The 20,361-nt window shown below is 38.7% G+C and overlaps 1 pseudogene across 1 annotated transcript; it reads left to right on the top strand.

Annotated features, from left to right (window-relative positions):
- Positions 1–9,353: 9,353 nt before the first annotated feature.
- On the top strand, positions 9,354–19,972 carry LOC110990632 (uncharacterized; annotated as a pseudogene). Its single transcript, XR_015425822.1, has 9 exons — positions 9,354–13,823; positions 14,886–15,086; positions 16,123–16,363; positions 16,767–16,865; positions 17,137–17,337; positions 17,674–17,715; positions 17,905–17,979; positions 18,530–18,611; positions 19,528–19,972. The product of XR_015425822.1 is annotated as an uncharacterized LOC110990632 (transcript).
- The last annotated feature ends 389 nt before the right edge of the window (positions 19,973–20,361 follow it).

Genomic DNA, 20,361 nt, shown 5'->3' with positions numbered 1-20,361 from the left:
CCTGGCATTTACCCATGCGGGTGTGAACCATACAGGACCGCACCTTACTTTGCATAACAGGGCATATAAGGAAATTTTGCCAACTTGGCAGCATACAGTTTGTGTCTTTAAATTAATCAAACAGTTGACGTAAACTATCACTGACTTGTGACAGGGCCTAATAATAGTTGGGACTGATGCTATAGTTGGGGCGCAACACATACATGCTCTCTAGACCTCTGTGTTGTAGTTTGGCCTGCCCGACTTTAGCAATCTATATGTAGGTTAAACAGGCCAAACTATACATGTACATTGTAGGTAGTTGGGATTGATGCTGTATATGTAGGTGGGGCATAACAGCCTCATTGTATGTTTGGAATTTGGGCACATTATCAAGGGGTCTAGATGTGTGGAACTCATGAACATGTACAAACTTACTGTGAACATGTTTTCAATAAGTTGTGTCATGACTCTATTCTATACATGTACATGTATGCGTCACTCGCCAATGTGGATTGTGCATGTTTATTTGATTTGTGTATGCCTTAGTGCTGCACCTACCTGGCAGGTGCCAGAAGTGAAGGTTTGGTTCGGTTCTGTTTAATACACAGTTTGGAATTTTTTTCTGAACTTTGGTTTGAGTTCGGACACGTAAATGTACCCTCATGTACAATGCACTTGTTGTGTGGTAGAGTGCTACACCTGCACGCCTTGCTAAATAACTATTCCCTCTGGTGTTGCCTCTGATCATGCATGAGTGTGAATTTGATCAGCATCCGATCAAAATTATTTTGCATGGCCATTTATGACATCACTGGCCTACTATGGAAGGTAGAGCATTGCTACATGTATTGGCAAACTACTGGTAATGATAAATGTGAATTATGAAGCACAATTTCATGTGGTGCGAATTTAGAATTATTGTGTAGTAGAAATGCGGTAAATGTTTTAATTGTTGAAGCCCATTTTTTACTGTTGCAGTGGACCGCCCTCGGTACAGTGTGTAAATCAAAAAGTCAAGTACCCGCCTCCCTCCGTTAGTTAAACCATTTTTTTTTCTCTGTTTTTAACAGAAACCACTCATGGGTCAGCTTTTCTGGATTTTCTGAGTCCTATAATGGTACCTTCAAATTGACAAGACACACAGGTACAAGAAGGAATACCTAAGCAATATACATTGAATAAAAAACTTTGTCAATTGTTTCAACAGTTACGATTTAGTTGTGGTGCAATGTTGTAAGCAAGAATCAGTGCTATTGTAAAATTTACATCAAAGGTCTCTCTGCGAAGAATGTGTCTTCTGCATTCTTCAATGGCGAGTTGGAGAACAAAATGCGAGAACATGGCCATTTGGACATGTTCAACATGGTGAAAGTTGACAGTGACAAAGATAAAGTTCTCGCTGAAGTTGAAAAGCTGAGGAGAAAGGAGCCTTATGAGCATCGCAACTGTCATGCAAATTGCAAGGCCAAAGGTAATCAATGTTATTATTGAAGTTGGAAACAGTTGTTTGTGTATGCTTTTGACGTTACCAGATGAATGGCAATTAAAAGAATGCATCATCAGTGCATCGGTGGCTTAGGATTGCATTTTTGTCTTTTTGTGGACATTTATTTTGTGGGAGGGGGGAGTGGAACTGTGCATTCATGTATGTAGAAGAGCTTTTCAGATGGTGTGCATTAATCTGTTGGACCGAGTAAGTCCATTGTTAATTTAAAATATTTTGCAATCACTTTCTGGTGGGATTCTTCTGTTAGTTTTTCCTTGCCAACAAGTGTCCTGGAATAAATCTATTTATAATCATTTATGAAACTGCCTGCACCCTTGTGCTCCATAATGAATTCTAAAGTACTCTGGCTCCAGCTCTGCACCATGGAGATCACGCAGGTCCCCATTCCATGCATGGTGCCCAGACGTCTCACAGCTTATGAATAGATCAATAAGGACGGGGACCAGTCTAAGATCACAGTGGCATGGTGCGAGTGGGCCCTACGTGTATCATCATGCCAGATACCTGTAGATGTACGGTAAATGCAGGCCAACACTACATGTACGTATGTCAGTACAGTCATCAAAGTTACACAAAGCATAAACCTTATAGTACATGTAGATGTGTCCCCCAAAACTTAATTCAACTTGCAATTAATTGGAGCAGTAACACTACTGCTTAAAGGGGATAATCTTTGCTGTGAAGATTTCTTTTAAAACATGCATCAGCACATAAAACAAGTATATATATAGCAAGAAACACATCTGAATAATTTCAAAATGTGTGGAAATATGTTAAAAAATATAGTTTTCACGACCCTATTTCACTCCATTCTGGAAGCAAAAGCTACAACAGCTGTCAGGTATTGAAAGTTGTCCAAAGAAATTCCAAAGAATCGTGACGCCATAGGACAGAGTCTTTTATCCAGCAACTGTTTACTGTTATGTAATGATGCGTAGACATGTACAGTACATGTACATTATGTAGAAGTGTTAGCGTTGGACTTTGCAATCATGTCAAACTCAAGCGCCGATAATTCCAGCATTAATGCTTTTTCTGATCACAGCAATCAGTTGTCATGTCCATTTGACAAAGAAAACGACATTGAAGGAGCTGATGAGGCACAAGAAATATGGCCTGGTCAGTTCGAACCAATACACTCAGAAAGAGATTTTGCAACTCGAGGCTGTTGGCCACGGGCATGGCGGTGACCCAGAGGATCGACAACAAAACTGCTCTGAATCTACATTACTGCTCCCAGGGAATTGTTTTGATTGCCACAACAGCCACCGACAACACAGATTATCAGCATTCTTTCGAAATTTACAATTCAGTATAGAAATTATTACATGTATACGACGTGATGCAAACTGAAATGAACGAAACGTGTCAAATTAGTTGTCCAATAGCTCTGCCCCGTGTTCAGAGAAGGGCATCTGAAACAAGACCAAATGTTGTGAACTTGACATGTGTGAGTTACATGTACGTACCTGAGTACTTGCCAGAGCAGAGAATATAGTATTCTTGCGCTGACTGATCAACTTTCTTGCCAGAGCTATGGATTTCTGTCTGGAAAGTCAAGTCCGTCCAATGACATTACACTTTTGCCTAGATTTGTCTGTTGCCCTCATTGACCGATTTCAATAAGTTTTTGCGCAGAGCCCGGCGGAGACAGAAAAAAGCACCCAGAAAAACGCCAATTTTTGTTGATTTAATGACATGAAAGATGGGTTAATCCAACTTATTGTATATAAGGTGGTTGAAAACTACATTGTACCTTATAACTAAATTTAACCCTGCAGGGCCCATCCCCTTTAAATACATCTAAATCAGTAGGATGTTTTGATGATCTCGTTTTCTTACCTGCTATTGCGTTGGCAAAGAAATGAATATCAGAGAAGTTCAGTACTTTTTTGTACATGTTCTATTGTTAAAACCGCAGTCCAAAATATTGATACTGTATGTTTTGGTCATGTTTAAATACATTCCTTTGTTAAATGCTGTAAGCCTGAAGAAATACTTAAAATAACTACAGGGTCTGCTTTACAAACAGGGATCAAACTGAAATACATGTACAGTAGTTGGTAGGATGTTTGCCTTAAGGCTTACTAATGATTTGGTAATTTAGTTGCATACAATCCAAACACAGGAACTGCACAGTTTGTGGATGACAACTGCGAACAAATGTCGACCATAACGGCCAACTGCGAGGCAGACAACCCAACATCCTATAAGAAAGATGCTGGGCATAAGAAGTGTATTCAGAAGTGGAGTCATGGCCATTTGTTCACTGTCAGGGCAGGTGGTCATATTGAGTATTGGCAGTCACTCTTTTTGTAAATTTTTTGGTAATTTTTTGCATGCTGACCCCTGTGCACCAGACATTTGCATGGTTACCCTTGTGCCACTTCAATGTAAGAATATTAATTGTGCACCACTTTTGAAAAATTAAACTTGTGCATGGCTTAATGTAAGAATTACACTTGTGCACCACTTATCTCAAGGTTTATTCTTGTGCGCCACTGAATCATTGTGAAGGTACTTGGCCGCAGAACTCAATGTACTTTAATACAATTCTGGCTTGGGCCACCCAGCTGGGATTAAGGGATCCTATTCCACCTTTCATGCAGCTCAAGGAATCAGGTCTTGATATCACTTGCATTTCCACTGGATCAACCTCAGACAGCCACTCATCAAAATGGACGAAGAGCCTCTTAGTGCTGAAACTTTAGAAATAGAAATATTATCTGAAATTTCAAATGCATCATCAATACCCACTGATAATACCCTGGTTGAAAATACATGTACATGTATAGCTGAGTATCACAAGAGTATGAAATACTACATGCAAATACCAGAACACGTCTACTCGATTGATGAATATGACGGAAATAGATTGATCACAAACAATTTTGACATTTATAATGACCCAATTCACGGTTAACAGCAAGACTTAGTTGGTCCATGGACAGTCATTTGGAACCAGCAAATGATTAGTTGAGCCTGAATGCCCAAGCAAAGTAACCGCTTGCAATGCTGCACTACACGGCATCTGATATCGCCATGGTCCAGTTGCAATGGAAGTGTGTAAAACACCTGGATCTGTGCACTCGGTATGCAGCACAGTATAAGTGGCAGAGAGGGACATAGACGTGTCCAGTGATAAGCTCTAGAGAGAGTGGATCCAGTCACACCCCACATACACTTTTATATTCCCCACGCACGCAATATTGAATATTATATACAGAATATTCACAAAACCATATAAAGTAAATCAACAAAGGAAGCCTTTTTAAAATATATATGTATATATAACACAAACACAGAATACTACTTTAATCTACAGGATGATGTCTGCAATCAATGTGACCTTCCAGTACCGCAAGGCAGAAAAAAAAACAAAGGTAAGCCACGCTTGTATTTAATGCTTGTGTATATATGTACATAAATTGGTTGATAATTGGGAGACAATGTAGCCCAGGCTCTCATCGGACTTCATTCCTTTTCTGGTTGTGATATTGTAAGTTCTTTTCGAAGTAAAGGAAAGAATAAGTTTGTGAAGGTCTTGCTGAGCAAGGAGAGATATATATTTGCGTTCACCCAGCTAGGAGCAGAATGGGAAGTCACAGAGCAGCTAAGAAAGCAAATTGAAGAATTTGTCTGTGATGTGTATGGACAGAAGCAATACCAGAGTATTAATGATGCTCAATTCAACTGTTTTCTCCTTGGTCAAAATGACAGTGCCCTGCCTCCAAATTGGGACAGTTTGCTTCTACACATCAAACGAACAAATTACCAGACAGCTGTATACCAGACAGCTGTATGACTCCGTCAGACCAAAGTCTGCAAACTCTGCTATTGAAGTAGAAATTACCATACAACATGAAATCTGCTGAAATGAGCTTTTGATAACCCTGGATGAACCACAGGATTCCTTTAGGTTTGAGCCTATGGTATAAAATGCGGTACAGTTTTGCACTGTACATCAGAACTACTGGAAGTATGTAACTCATCGAAGTATGTCCAATCTTTTGATTAAAAATATCTCAAGCATTTTACATTGCAGTTAGGAGTTTGTTGAAAATTAACCATTTAATGATTAATTTCACACCATGTAAACACACAATAGCAGAATGGCTTGATTTAGCTGATAAAAATTAAAAAACTTTAATCAGTTAAATAAAGCCTGGAATGATTTAACTGATAAAAATTGAACAATTTCTGGTATTTTGTGTTTACTTGGTGTTAAATCATCCAGTAGGATTATTAGTCAACATTTGCAGGCATGTACATGTACATGTATGAAAAGACCTAACTAGTTGGTCAGAAACAAATGATTAATGTTTCTGATTTTTAAATAAACATACTGTACTTGCGGTACACTTTGTTTGGTAAATGATGTTTTAATGCTGTACCAGTACACAAATTTGTAGGATCTGTTTGTCATTCAATCATGTTACTTGTAATTACCTGTATAAATTTGTAGAATTATCTCACGGCAATGGATGGTTGTTTGTACAGTACATAACGCTATAATTTTATAGTCCATAATTGGAAATTCTTTTCACATGTGAGGTGAACTGAATCCTGTACAATTGACTCTACAGCAAGTGTTAATGTAGCAGGGAACATCCAGGCATAATCTGTTCTATAATAACTAGAATTATTAAACAAAGGGGTAAATGTAACCTTCATAATATTTACCTCGGCTAGTTCTTTTCATCGCATGGACTTTCGAGAGTGGGTAATTCCAGACCTGTGATTTTCTGAGCTGTTTTCTTGAGGCCGTTCCATTTCCTTGTTGAGTTTTGTGAGATTACAAAAACAAATTATTTAGATAAAAGTAATAGTTGAATAACTCTAATAAGAGAACCAGAAGTGTATTCTCGATAGTAAAATATTATTTTGTAGATAATGTGTTTTATATTTGTAATCAAATTGTAAATAATATTTGAATAAATACATGGACCATTCCTGGTAATTTGGGTAATGTGGTTAACATTACAAAAAAAAGGAATCCCTGTTCGGAACAATTTAACTTGTAATAAGGAAACAAAATTTCAGGTAATTTACTGTCTGTTTATTTTCTTTATATTTCAGACAGTTTTTCATCATCCCTGTTGACTGTTGGTTTTTAATAATACCCCTCACACAACCTAATAAAATTTGTATATTGGAACTACATGTAGCTGTTCCCCCTCCTTATTTCTGAGTGGATTGGCTCTGCAACACTCCGACTTCGGTATTGGACTCTTGGGTGCAGTGTTCCAAATGCCAAAGTACATGAACGTGTAAGTTTCACTGCCAATGCACTGGCTTATCCCTGGATAAGTCATCAGACTTGGAGTTTGAGTGCTGCAACCTGAATTCTGAATTCCGCTCAGCTGTGATTTGGCTATTTCAAGGTTTAATTAGGTGATTGTGTCATGCTGTAATCAAGTTTCTTTTTTGGATGGTAATGTACACTGTCTGCAACTAGTACGGTAAAGCTCATCGAAACGTGAAGATTTTGTTCAGCAGTGAATTAAGTTGTTGCATATAATTACGTTGTTTGTAGATCCATTTGTAAAATGTCTCAAAGTAATATTATACATGTTTATCAACCATCTCAATGATCTGATCTTCCAAGCAAATCATGAATGTGGTTATTTCTTCTATGGTTTGGGTAATATAATTTTTAAAATGGAGCATTGAAGATATCCTATATGATCACCTCGGAAGTACATGTTTTTTTGACATTCCAGAATCACAACATGAATAGATTGAATTATGAAGACAGAAGTTTGTTAAGAGCCAACAATGTAACATGGGGAAGATGTTGGTATTGTAACGAAAAGCTTTTTTGATGTCTAATTAGAATACCTTTTCTGTGTTTGCTCATGGCTCATTGCATGCTGAGAATTTGGCTTGTTCTTTTCTTAACTAGGACTCTTTTGTTAAGTTGGATACGCTTGAGCAGAGCTCAGTGTGCAGTCTGTAGATCAGTCATTTACATTTGAATTATTTTGTATCACCAGAAAATGAGGGCCACTCCCTTACATTCCTTCTTTTGAAAACTAGGTTGGGCACTCTGTATAAAAACTAGAGCCCACTATTGCCTGTCGAGGATTTGCGACTGGGTGTTGGCAAAGGCAACTATGTTTTGATTTGTTTCTGTTGCATGTACATGTATGAATGCCACTTCTGAAACATGTGGATATCCTGACAAATTCTGTAAGTTTATTTTCTATCTTCATGCATTTGTGCCCCGTGCCTCATCTCAGCCATGCCTGTAGTTCTTTTATTATTGTATAAATTACTGGTTGTGCTGTATAATTGTAGATGCAGTAATGAGTACTGATCAAACTGTTTAAAGATGGTACTTGATTCGGTTACTTGCTGGCTAGAGCCACGAGCTAATTACATTGTAGATTGTGAATTACAGCCGAGAAACCTGTTGGGCTGATTCAACGATTTGAATCCATACTGTCAAATTGTAAATATTCGAAATGATGCAATTATTTGAGATACTGTTGTGTCCACAAGTTTGCATAGCGCCCGCTTTGGGTTGACATGGAAAATGAATGACGTAATGTAAGATGGAGGTTGTTACATGAATACATGAGAAGAGTTCTGACTGAGCAGAAGTGCCTTGCGTTCCATTTCGTAAGTTCGTTTAATAGGCTAATATACAACAGATACCCATGCTGTTTCGATAAAGATTAGTTACCAAAAAGAAACGACTGAGGGCACTTTAATATTTGTCTACATTCATCAACTCGTCAGAAACTTCACCGATACTGAGGCTTACCTGGGTGAAACATTAGCAATTTTTCACGTTTGTAAAACTGAAACTGAGCAAGTTACTGATTGTTGTTGATTGGTAAGTGTCCCAAAATCATTTAGTAGTTGTTTAAGTAACGTTGTGCATCACGAACTTGTAGTAAAAAGGATTTTTGAAACATAGTTCTGGTAACGTAAAGATGATTTAGTTCACATGCAAGACGCACGTACATGTGTGCCCGAAGGTCATAGGTCATACTGCGGAAAGCCATGAAAATCAGTGTCATGTAAGTTTATACTGTGTAAACGCATTGACAGTTCAGCAGAGTTCTTGTGCTTTCGAGCCAAGTTTAATATCTACTGAGGTAATTATCAGATTGATTGCCGACTGGTTTTTGGATTGTATTAGATTCAAACATGTTTGCCACAGTTTATATGAGTGTGCATGCATCTGTAGTTTAATTCCAAGTTCAATTTGTTATACATGTAATTACAGGATCAACCAAAGAACTGCATATTCCAGGCTCATGGAACTGACATAACCAGAGTTTTCTAAGCTGTTAAAGTTAACTTGCATCCGGTGACAGTAGTAAGTTCTATGTTTCAGAATTGCATCTACCGAAGGCTAAAGAATTTTATGTAATTTCTTAAATCACCTTACTGTTTGCATTTTTCGGATACATGTATTTTTTATGCGTTTTACTAGCAAATTTGCAAGCCTGCTTTCCGACTACATGCACATGTACACATGTAATATTTATAGACTTGTACACACCTGTTACTGAATATTCAAAACAGCTTGTTTAATTTTGTTCATTGCAGAATTGAATGCTGATTTTTCAATAAAGTCACCATACATTAAGGCCGGATACAAAAAGCTGAGTCCTCAATTCCACTTGAACCTTCCACAATTCAATTTACTCTACGTACCTACACCGAGGCCAAGATGGATGAGAGGAAATTAAAATGCCGTACCAGTAAGACTAGATTCAACCAGCAGAAAAGGGTGTTGGAACAACACATGTTGCAAGTAGACTCCATAGAAGAGCTGACTGCAGAATTTTAGAAGCTTGAAGTTACCTTATCTGAACTTCAAGACCGACATCATGAATACTGCGAAAAAATAGCAGATACTGATGAGTACGAGCAGGAAGAAGAGTACTGTAACGAAACATTGGTCTGGTGCCAGTCTAGGGCTGGTACCCAGCGAGGTGGCTCCGCGCCGCTGCAGCCAGTGAGTGTGTTGCTAGTGGTATATAAGGCAGCGCTCGCTGCACGTCGCGCTTTTTTCTGCACGTCGCGCTCTGCATGTTGCACATTAGCTCTCGCAAGTCTTGGTACACACGCAAGCTAGCTCTCACAAACTCGCTCTCCTGTACTCCTGGGTCACTTTAGTGTAATCGGCCGGACCGAGGACCCCGCGGCAGCCGGAGCTACCAGACAGGTACGCAGCCGAGTTGGTGAGTGGAATAACAAGTGTTGAGTTGGTTCCATTGCATTCAAGTCTCCCGCCACCTGTATAGGAGACGCCTAGATAGGATACACCTGAGTAGGAGTGAATAAATCAGAGTGCACACATAGAAAACCCTGGTGGTGTGTATTATTAGCGCCTCTACTGATTAGCCAGAGTGGGTGAGAAAGTGTGGGTGACTGCGGATTTCATGGCGGTGCCTGGGGGTATATTTCTCCCAAACGGAGGTACGCCCCGGGTTTTCCCGATAACCGCTCGTCGGGAGGGCCTAATCCTGAGCGTCTGTCTGAGGGCACACCACTGGCGAGTGTGAGGGTCGGCGGCACGCTACAGTACATTCAGACCTGCTTAGATGACTTCATGAAAATAAAGCTGAATCTGAACCAGGTGAGAAAGTCCCAGAAAGATGAATCCGCCAAAGATGTGCCAGTGAAAGATGTAGCTGTACCGCACGATGATGACGCCTCCCAAGGCTCTCCAGAGTCTGACATCCAACCTGAAAGTAGTGGTGCTGAACAACAAGCTGACCCGTCCCTTCCTAGTCGAAACCACCAAGTTCTGAAGAAGTGCAGCCAACAAAATCCAGTGCCCCTGAACAACAACCACATGCTGGCCCTTACCCGAATGTTACAGCAAAACGGGGAGGAGGCTTCTCTTTGAGGCCTACTGAAATTTCTCGAGGATGAGACAAAAACCAGAAGAAGAACATCTGCGTCTATCAGAAGTACCAGTATTACGTTGCAGCCAGCCAGAGTACATGTGACCAAAGGACGACCTGCCACTACAGGAAAATGGAAGAAGTGCTAGGGGTGTGAGACTGATAGTCATTGGCCTGACCAGTGTCCGTCGTTATTAAAGCCGACTCCTGAAGAACGCCTGCAGAAGGTGAAAGACAAGCATGCTTGTTTTGCTTGTCTAAAGAAAGCCGGCAGAGGGCACAATATGAACACCTGCAGCAGAAAAAGGAAATGTTCCCAGTGTGACTCCCATCACCACCATCTTCTTAACATAGTAAAACCTGTTGCTCCAGCTACACCAACTGCTCAAGTGATGGCATGCAGTGCAAATTCCGATCCCACCGATGTTGCCCTACCCTTGCTGACGACCAAAATTGGTGCACTTAACATGAAAATGACTGGAAACATCGTGTTCGACTGCTGTGCAAGTGTAACCCTAATCCGAGAAGCAGCAGTGAAAAAACTTGGTCTACAAGGAAAAGGCAAACCAATCAGCATAGACATCACAACATTGGGCAGGGTGACTGAGAGTCATGTCACCAAACTGCATGAGATTAAGATCCACTGTCGAGAGAAAGCATACAAGGTGTCCGCAGTAGAAGTCCCTGAGATAACTACAGTACCTCCATTACCACAGCAGTGCACAGAAAGGATCGAAAATCATCTGAGAAAGAGGATCGAACGGGGGAGTGGAGAGGTCGACATACTGCTTGGTGTTGATCATCCTGCTATGCATACAGAGCAAATAGATGGCTACATCCTTAGAAATTCTCGACTTTGATGGGTGATCCTTGGCTCACCTAATGAGATGACTGCAAGAACATCCACCGTGCTCCACATAAAGGTCACCGGCAAGACTGACCTCAGTGAGTTTGGGTCCACTGAGGCAATGGGTGTCAAGCTTCAGAACTGCAACTGTAAGCCTTCCAACTACCTGCAGCTAACTCCCAAAGACCAACAGCAATTCAACAAGATGTGGGAGTCATGTGAAAAAGTCGACAACAGATGGCTTGTTCCCTACCCATGGAAGAGGAACCCAGAGGAGCTGCTGGACAACAGAAAATAAGCTATGGCAAAGCTGGTGTCCATAGAGAAGAAGCTACAGAGAGAAGGGAACAACGCTCGACAAAAGGGGTTCTCGAGAAAGCTGAGCAATGAAGAGATGGAAACCTATGATGGTCCACTACATTTCCCACCATCCAGTTATTCGTTCCGATAAGAAAAGTACACCAGTTCGTATCGTCTTCACTGCTTCTGCTAGCTTCAATGGCCACCGACTCAATGATTACTGGGAGAAGGGCCCTGATCTTCTCAATGATCTCTTCAGAGTTTTGTTCATGCTCATGCCTGTTATAATCATTTCATTCTTGGTATTTGGTTCAGAGTTGCAGAGAAATTAAGAGATACATTGCAACTGAAATTTGTGTTTGTGCGGATGAATCGTTTGCTGATTTCTGTGATGGGTTATCTTTAAATTTTGTATTTTCAGAGAGGCATTTTTCATTGAAATCAGTGTTTTCACCAAATGTTATTAAATTCAATGTATAGGAGATAATTTTACTTTGAAAGCAGTGTTAATTAGTGATTGTTTCTGTTTCAATGAAAAATTAACTTAGTAACACCGTAATATGGATGGTCATTTAAGCTTCCGTGTATTGGCTGCTTTGAGCAGTATAGTAAAACTAGCCCCCACAGAGGTGATCCTTGGAGCATCCTATTTTCCTGAAGAAGGCTTGTTGTGTCCTCCACCCCAAGTGATATAGGAGTCTGCTGGGTTTAATGCATTATTATGTAAGGATCCAGATTGAGTGGCTGTGACAAATGTAAAATTTTGATTTGTAACGTCATGCCTTGTTCCACTTTATTAAAAACTGCAGTTCATTTCATGTGTTGACTTTTTAGGGGGGCGTATGTGTAATACAACTTTCTGTAGAGCAGCCTGTCACATTTCTTGTTTCAAGTCTAACATGATCTTGCAGATGTCACAACCTTCCAATGTTTTCAGGTGCAGTTTGTAAAACCAAAGATGATCCCAACACTTTTATTTTTTGTACTTTTCCCTCCATGTGTAAATTATGTTACAGTTACAAAATTGACCCTATGATTTTATACTTTGTTTACATGTGCGTTTTGCTATTGGAATGTCCTTGATGGTGAAACCACTTTACTCTCCTAAGTTCTCTTAGGAAAGGGCACATACAACATTAGGTCTACCGTCTATTTTACCTTTCAACCCACATAGGTGTACCATCAACTTCCGCCCTTTTTAAGTCTAAACTAAATATTTAAAACATGTAAAATTTTAACATGTAAAAGGCCCTTTTCGGTTTAGTTTTTTGCAGCCTGGCAGTGATTCAGTTGAATGCTGAAGTTTGACTTTAGTTATAATAGTATAGATTGTTTTGCTGTTAAATTTTCTTTGTTAGTATATGGCCTTTATAAAATTTCACAAAATGTAATTACAATGGCAGTATTTCAAATGTAAGTACATGCAGAATACATCAATTAAAGAATTTGGAAAGGTAACTGTCCTGTTTCAAAAATGTTTATTCTTTCAAATTCAGAGAATGTACGTGGATTTTATTCCAAATACTTCAATGCAAGGTGCCACTGGTACCATGGGATGTAGATACCATGCAACGGAATACACGCGTACAAGTACATGTATATGTACAAGTTTATGTACTGGGGTGAAACACCACGGGTTGGCATGGGGTGAAACACCACGGGTTGGCATGGGGTGAAACACCACGGGTTGGCATGGGGTGAAACACCACGGGTTGGCATGGGGTGAAACACCACGGGTTGGCATGGGGTGAAACACCACGGGTTGGCATGGGGTAATGAGGAATGCACAATCTTCTGGCAGCTGGCAGCCACTGTTTATGGTATGTGCCATGCAGGTTGCTATTTGTCCACTATGAGTTTTTTCCTGGTTTTAATTTTTGTTTTGTTGGCAGTATTCAGTGGCATTAATCACAAGTATTGTCCATTTATACCTTGTACAATAACAGATGAAAACTGTGAAATAACTGTATCAATGGCATGAACTGTGTTCTTTTTTGCGTTTTGCGTTGGAACACTAACTGGCACCTCAACGAAAAGCAATTTGTCTCTGTAACGATTATTTGGGGATATACATGTAGATTAGCACAATCACTTTTAAGGAATATATGTGCTTCTTGATTTTTTGGAAATGAACAAAAGTAAATATCCATTGTGTTATGCAGTACCTGCAAGAGTGCACCAGTGTGCATGATGCTTGTGCTTTATGCACATGATGTGACCTCACCCTGCACCCACAGCTGTGACAAACTGGAAGATATCATTGCACATACAATTCAGGACCAAGCTGCCTCCACAGCACAAGTGAAATCCTATTCTGGTAGGTTGTGGTATTACTAATGTTTTCAAGCTGTAGGTAGGGGCCTACATGTACATTAGAAAACTTGGTTGGTTTCAGAATGTACTCTGAAGTGTCTTTCCTTTGGCTTGTATGCATTGTTTTAAAGGAATGCATTATCAATTAAAGGAAAGTTTATGAAAGTTAATTTTCAGGCATAATGCAGGACCATAGGAATATACTGCGTGTACTTGTGTAGGAGAAAGTGTGGCGAACAGTTATCTACTCTTAGCAGTGACCTATAAAACAATACACGTCTGAAGATGGAAATGAGTCTAATCACATCTACACAATTACAACTGGTCTATTTTCCTGGTAATGCACATAACATATTATCAGAACTTGACAAATCTTCAGAAATAGTCCATTAATTAACTTCTACCTGCTGAACTTTTGCCTGTGATGATATCATGCAGCCTGTCAGCACCAGCTGATGTCCGAAAAGTATGGGTTCCTAAATTTAAATCATTCCATCACGTGAAGGTCTTGTCTAATACGTGAGTAGTATTCAACATGTTCAAGCGAGATGTATGACAAGCTAAATTGAATGCCTAGCTACCCTTTTAATTTGAGCTTCAATATTAAGCATGAAAAATAAGAATACATGTACATAGAAATTCAATTTCATGTGTCACGATTAGAACATACCAGTACCTACACTTATTTATTTTTGACGTCATTGACACCTCTTTGTCAACAATGATTACATCAGGTATTAAGCTTGAAAACCACTGAAGATGTATGGAGAAATGTAGAATATTATCTTGTGCATGTACGTGTAGTTCCAACAACTGTGTCATTTGTTAACTTTCACCCATCCGTCTTCAATTTGCTTGTCTGTCAACAATGTTCATAAAATGTTTCATAATTTTTCAAGATTTACAGGACTTGTTCCAAACATCTTTTGTGTGCCATTTGCACATTAATAATGTATGGGCTGTACTGTGTTTGTAGGGTTTTTCAATTCTTTTGCCACACCTGTGGCATTTAAACCCTGTGTGTTTGTAAATTCCCGTGCTTAATATCATATTTTGACTGTTCCAGGTATTCTGCAGGTATTGTTTGCTGCTGGGTATCTAGGAGTGTTTATTCAGCAGCATTCAGAGGACTATGCCCCAGGGTATGATACCCTTCTAAACCCATGTGGATGTGAAGAGCAGGATGACCTGCCAGTCTTACATGTCATGTGGGTTAAAGTAGGATCCACTGGGGCCATGAACCACTTCATTCCTCTTGTACCATGTCGTAAGTACTAACTATGAATCCAGACTTTCCTTCTTTTTCTTCCTTTGTGTTTTTTTTCTGTCTTAAAATTGCTTTTTAAGCTCTTCCCTGTAGCATTCTGTCATTTGCTATTTACAAGTACTATATACTTTAAGTAGAGCATATTAAGACACTATTGTTGCCAATAATTCATGTTTTAGTACTTTTTGTCTTCCTTTCATTGTTTGGAATATAATACTGCCAGGTTTTAATTTCACTACATGATAACTTTGGAAACAATTCAATCATTACACGTTCATAAAGGTTTTACTCTTGTAAATTTTATGAGAAATGCTCTTGGTGTCACTGTTATTTTCTTTCTTTTCTTCTGAATTTAAAATTAGAATACAGGAAATTGGAATGTTGAAAAATTGCCATTTTCAAAATGTCCCAAAATTGTAAAAATGTAAGCAAAATGTTTAAGGGCACTTTGTATGCCCAACTTATCACCACGTTTGCTAAATCATGTATATGTAGAGCAAGACACATTTTCTTCAGTTCAGTTCTGATGACCTTTGTACATGTCCATGCATGTCATGCTCTTTCTAAACTATTTCGGTAATCTGTGCCAGGCCTTCTTCAAAATATTTAAAAACTCTTAGGCACCAGAATTGTTTTATTTGAATTGCAGCACCGACTTATTGTTTGAGATTTTTTGTATGCTATGACATGCAGCATGCAACGCGCATGCTGAAAAGGGATTATTTGCAGAGTGAGGAATGCATAGGTTCCCTTGGAGTGTTCACACAATGGAAATGAAGGTTGTGTAACAATGAATATTTTTTATCTCATACTAAGAATATTTTCAGGAATGGGATTAACTATTTAGACTAAGAACCCTGTTTGTTATGATACAGGAGGCATTTAGAAGGGAATAACATTGCACTTAACCAGTCTTAAACGTTTGTCCGTACCAGGAGAACTAAAAACCACTTATGCCTTCACTAATGGTTAAGAAACATTGTAGTAATTCCGGACTATTTCTTTCAATGTTCTTCTCTACCCTAACAATTTAAAGGTGCTCGGTCAAGACACAAGGCACATAAGGGCAAGAGGTTCAATCTTGAAGGTGTTGTGGAGAACTTCTGTTCTGCATGCTTAGGGCCCTTAAATATGTGTCAAGCAGATGTGTTCCACCTAGACACCTGGGTTGAATGGGATGTGTGTCATGGGTGCTATCACTGCCTATGCACAGGCCTATCCCATGCAGCAGCAGAAAAGATGAAATATCAGTGCTGTTCCTTGAATTGCTCTACCAGGTATCAATATTGTACCTCTCGATGTGATTGAGCAGTAATCATATACTCTTTGTTTGTGCCCATTTTGAATCTTCCCATTGAGTTGTGAATAACATTCTGCATTAGTGTATGAATAATGTAACCACTATTTAGAAATTCTACTTAAACAGTGGAAATTTCCATTAAACAATGAAAATTCAGAAGTATGCCAAGTTAAGGACCATTGTCAATCAAGTTATGTTAGGAATGGAATTTTGGTGCAAATCTACAGGATTGAATGATTGCATGCATAATTTATGTTATTTGTTGACAAGTATAACTATAATAGAAAAAAGTCTATGTAATTCTATTGTGGCCTATATGTCTGTTTGAGTGAATATAAATAGGGGAGATATTAAATTTTTTTAAATTACTATTTTGACAGTATTGCCAAGCTTGAGGGGTGTACAATATCTGTTGGAGACATCAATAGAGTAAGGAACGGGGAAGACCGTTCTGGTGATGCCATTGACTTCTTCATGAGGTAATCAAAACCATGTTCCATTTCTTGTTCTTTCTGTGCATCCTTTTGTTAGTTCCCAGTACTCAACCACTTAAATCTTTACTCACTTTGTTCTTCAACAAAGACCAGTTTATTTTTTTCACTCCCTAGTTTATTTTGGCTTGTCTTCTCTTGAGATACATTTCAGACTGTATGACCGTATTTGGTATTTTCTTATTAATCATTCACATGCTTTTTTCAAAACTACCGGAAATTTGTATGATTTTTTCTATTTAAAACATTCCTCATGCAGACACTTGATGAGCAATGACAAACACCCAGATGCCTTCATCTGTCCATATTTTGTAGGCCAACTCTTCCAGGCAAACAGCTGGCTCCATATTCTCCAAGATGAGGAAGCAATTCCTTGGATAGGAAAACATCTACATGCCATTGGGATTTCCCCAGTCAACCTACAACATGTTGCCCTTATATTAACTCCTGTTTGTACATCGTAAGTATTATATGCTCAAACTACCCTCTGTACTTGGAATATGTGTGCATTTTAAAATTCCAGTGTTTCTGTTTCAGCCAACATTAGTTTGTTCTGTAGTAGTCTGCTTATCCAGTAACTCTTGTCATACCTTGCTCCTGTTCAATCTGGCCTTCTGCTTGTAATTTGTTAATGCTATTTGACGGATAAATCTTTTATTTACGAATACATGTACCTTATTTATTTATGTTCAGAAACTATCCTTGAATAACTTCATGTCTCTTGTTGCACTGAGTTGTCTTCTTTCTGCGTATTGAACATTACATTTTTAGTTTTTTAATTTTGTTTTTGTCCAAGAAATCATTGGATTAGTCTGGTAGTTGAGGAGAAAGCCAAGATGTGAGTTTTCGCGTGTTTTGTTTTACTTTTTGGCTATCCAAAAATTTCATTGAAGCACATTCTGGCTTACTTTCATATTCCACAATAAAACTTAGTGCAAAATCAATTTCCTTTAAAAATGAATAGATAGGTAAAAGTAACAACATGTAATTTTAATAAATCAATATTTTTTTCAACTTGTTTTTAAAGGTTGCTGATTCTGGATTCTCTACCGGGTTTTCTCAGCTATGATACATATCACACTCTGCACAGATTTGTTTGCAGGTATGGTATAGATTTCATTTTGCTGATTTATTTCCAGAAATGGACCATAATTACACTTTCTTTGATTACACTGGCCCAAATGCCCAACTGCAAATTGTTTATAACTTAAAACATCATAATTCCATTCTGTCCATAGATTGATATGTCTGGTTTTTATTGCCAGGAAATTCTTTTTGCTGTGTGTTGTGGTCTTGGTGTAAATCTGTGAAATTGAAATGTTTGTTATTTTAATTGATATCAGAAGTGTGAAAATTCAGCTGTTTCGCTGATTTCATTTGTTTGTTTAGATGTTGACCGCAAATTTCAGCTTGTTTGTACACCGGCTGCAGACAAATGTATGGGGATTTCTTACTTTCAGCTTTCGGCTAGCTGTATTCAGCTTTAATTTCAACTGGCCACTCACACAACTGAAAAAGGCACTTTGCAATATACATGTAATTTTATTTCTGTGACATACACCTCACAATTTGTCAATATCTCTATCGATATATATGCTAGTGTGATTATACAAATATGATGTTAATTTAAATTAATATTTACGCCCAAACAGATATCTCCAGTTGGTAGCTTGTTCTGCTTCTAATAACTCCCTGATGTTGGAGGAGTCACTACCAAGCTTGCATGTCCCTAAGGTATGATGATTTCCTATTCTTCATTTATCAGGTAAAAGAGATGGGGGTTGTAATTTTTCCCGATTTTTTATTTACAGCAACATAGTGAATTAATTAGTCACATGCTTTAGTACATGTAAGTTGTGAAGTTAGTCACTTTTCAGAGGTTGTGTCAAGGGTTCTGTTGGAGGCAACTGTTTCCCCTCTTCCAACAATTCAGATGATTACTGGGGCCTGCATTTTCAAAGCGAAAACATCCTTTTCAGTGATTCTGCTCAGTGGGTCAATCTCAGTTTATGGACAATCTAACATTAGTCTTTACTGGTAGAGGTCTGGTCTCCACTTTGAGCACTGCAATAACTCAGCTTGACAAGTCCCTCTCATCAAATTCAGGACACTGGACTTTAGAAAGAACTGCTTGATTCCCCAAAATAAAACCTAACTTGCACTGATTTCATGTGCCGATAATTGCTTGGGCACTTCCAACGTGCAGTATACATTCACCTTTGAGCTTCTGCAGTATGCACTGCTAACCTAGAGCCCAGCTTGAAGGGTTTCATCATTTGGTGGTTTATTCTTGGTGGAACACTGGTTTCCCCCTGATTTCATTAACCAATTAGCAAAAGTCAAAATAAAAGACTAAATACTACTAGTACAGTTGTTGCGATAACAATGCACTGATTTATTGAAGGAATAGTTATTACATACGACTGAAATTAACTCCTGACTTGTGATCAGCTGGCACCCCTTTTCTTATCTCAAAATTTAAATGTGATGGACGCGAATGAAGTGGACTGAAGTAAGATTTAGTTTTAAAATGAGATATGGCTTGACTTAAATCAACTCACAGTATTTGTTACTTTTCATAGCTCTCACCATGTGGATCTTTATGGTATTAATTAGTAAGTTACAAATTTTTCCTCACAAACTTCTGCAGGTGCAGCAGCAAGACAACATGCACAACTGTGGTGTATTTCTTGTCCTCAACTTTGAAGCTTTTTTTATTGTAAGTATTGCTTTTCAGTTGCTAACAGTGGTTGGTGTGCACAACTGCACATGTAAAGGCATGGAGCTTTTCAAGATTAGGTGCATTGCAAAAACCAGTGTGTTTATTGAAAGCTGCTGTGCTACTTTATAATTAGTTACTTCTTTTCATCCAGCGTTTTAACATGGCTTTGTTGGGGGGAAAGGTTCTGATTTCTGATTTTCCAGGGGAGATTTTAGATAATACTTACAGTGTTTATGTACAATTGTACCACCTGCATCACCCTCAGGACCAATCATGACACCTAACATTTCCTGATCGAGTGAGGCACTTACTATACATGTACATACCTTTCTCAAAACTCTCATCCGTGCTTCATAACCACCTACTTCAAGAACTCAACTCCTCCCCCAAAGGAGTAGGTGGTTATGAAGCACTGTTGTGAGTTCTGAGAAAGGAGGTAAGTACAGGTCAGAAGGATTAAATTTCCGGGGGGGGGAGGGTTAAGGGGTGTAATTGGTAACTGATGTTTTGGGCTGCATTGTGTATTTTTAAAGCTTAAAGGATCCATGCAATGAATTTCTTAATTTTGAATATGTCAAAATTGAACATTCGTTTCGGGACAAGTCAGGACACATTTGCCTTGGTGTAAATTTAGGAAGATACTGCTGAATTTGAATGCTTCAAGTTTTCTCGTAAGTGTTGGATAACACTTATGGGAAAAGGTTGCTCATTGGCATATTGTCACATACTTACACAATACATTGCGTAAGAAAGAGGAAATGA

This window comes from Acanthaster planci, linkage group LG07 (genome assembly GCF_054643075.1).
Source record: "Acanthaster planci isolate LZ-2023a linkage group LG07, COTS_SCS, whole genome shotgun sequence".
In the NCBI taxonomy this organism is placed as follows: domain Eukaryota; kingdom Metazoa; phylum Echinodermata; class Asteroidea; order Valvatida; family Acanthasteridae; genus Acanthaster; species Acanthaster planci.
The sequence above is the reverse complement of the archived record's forward strand: the minus strand, read 5'-3'. Positions and strand labels throughout refer to the sequence as shown.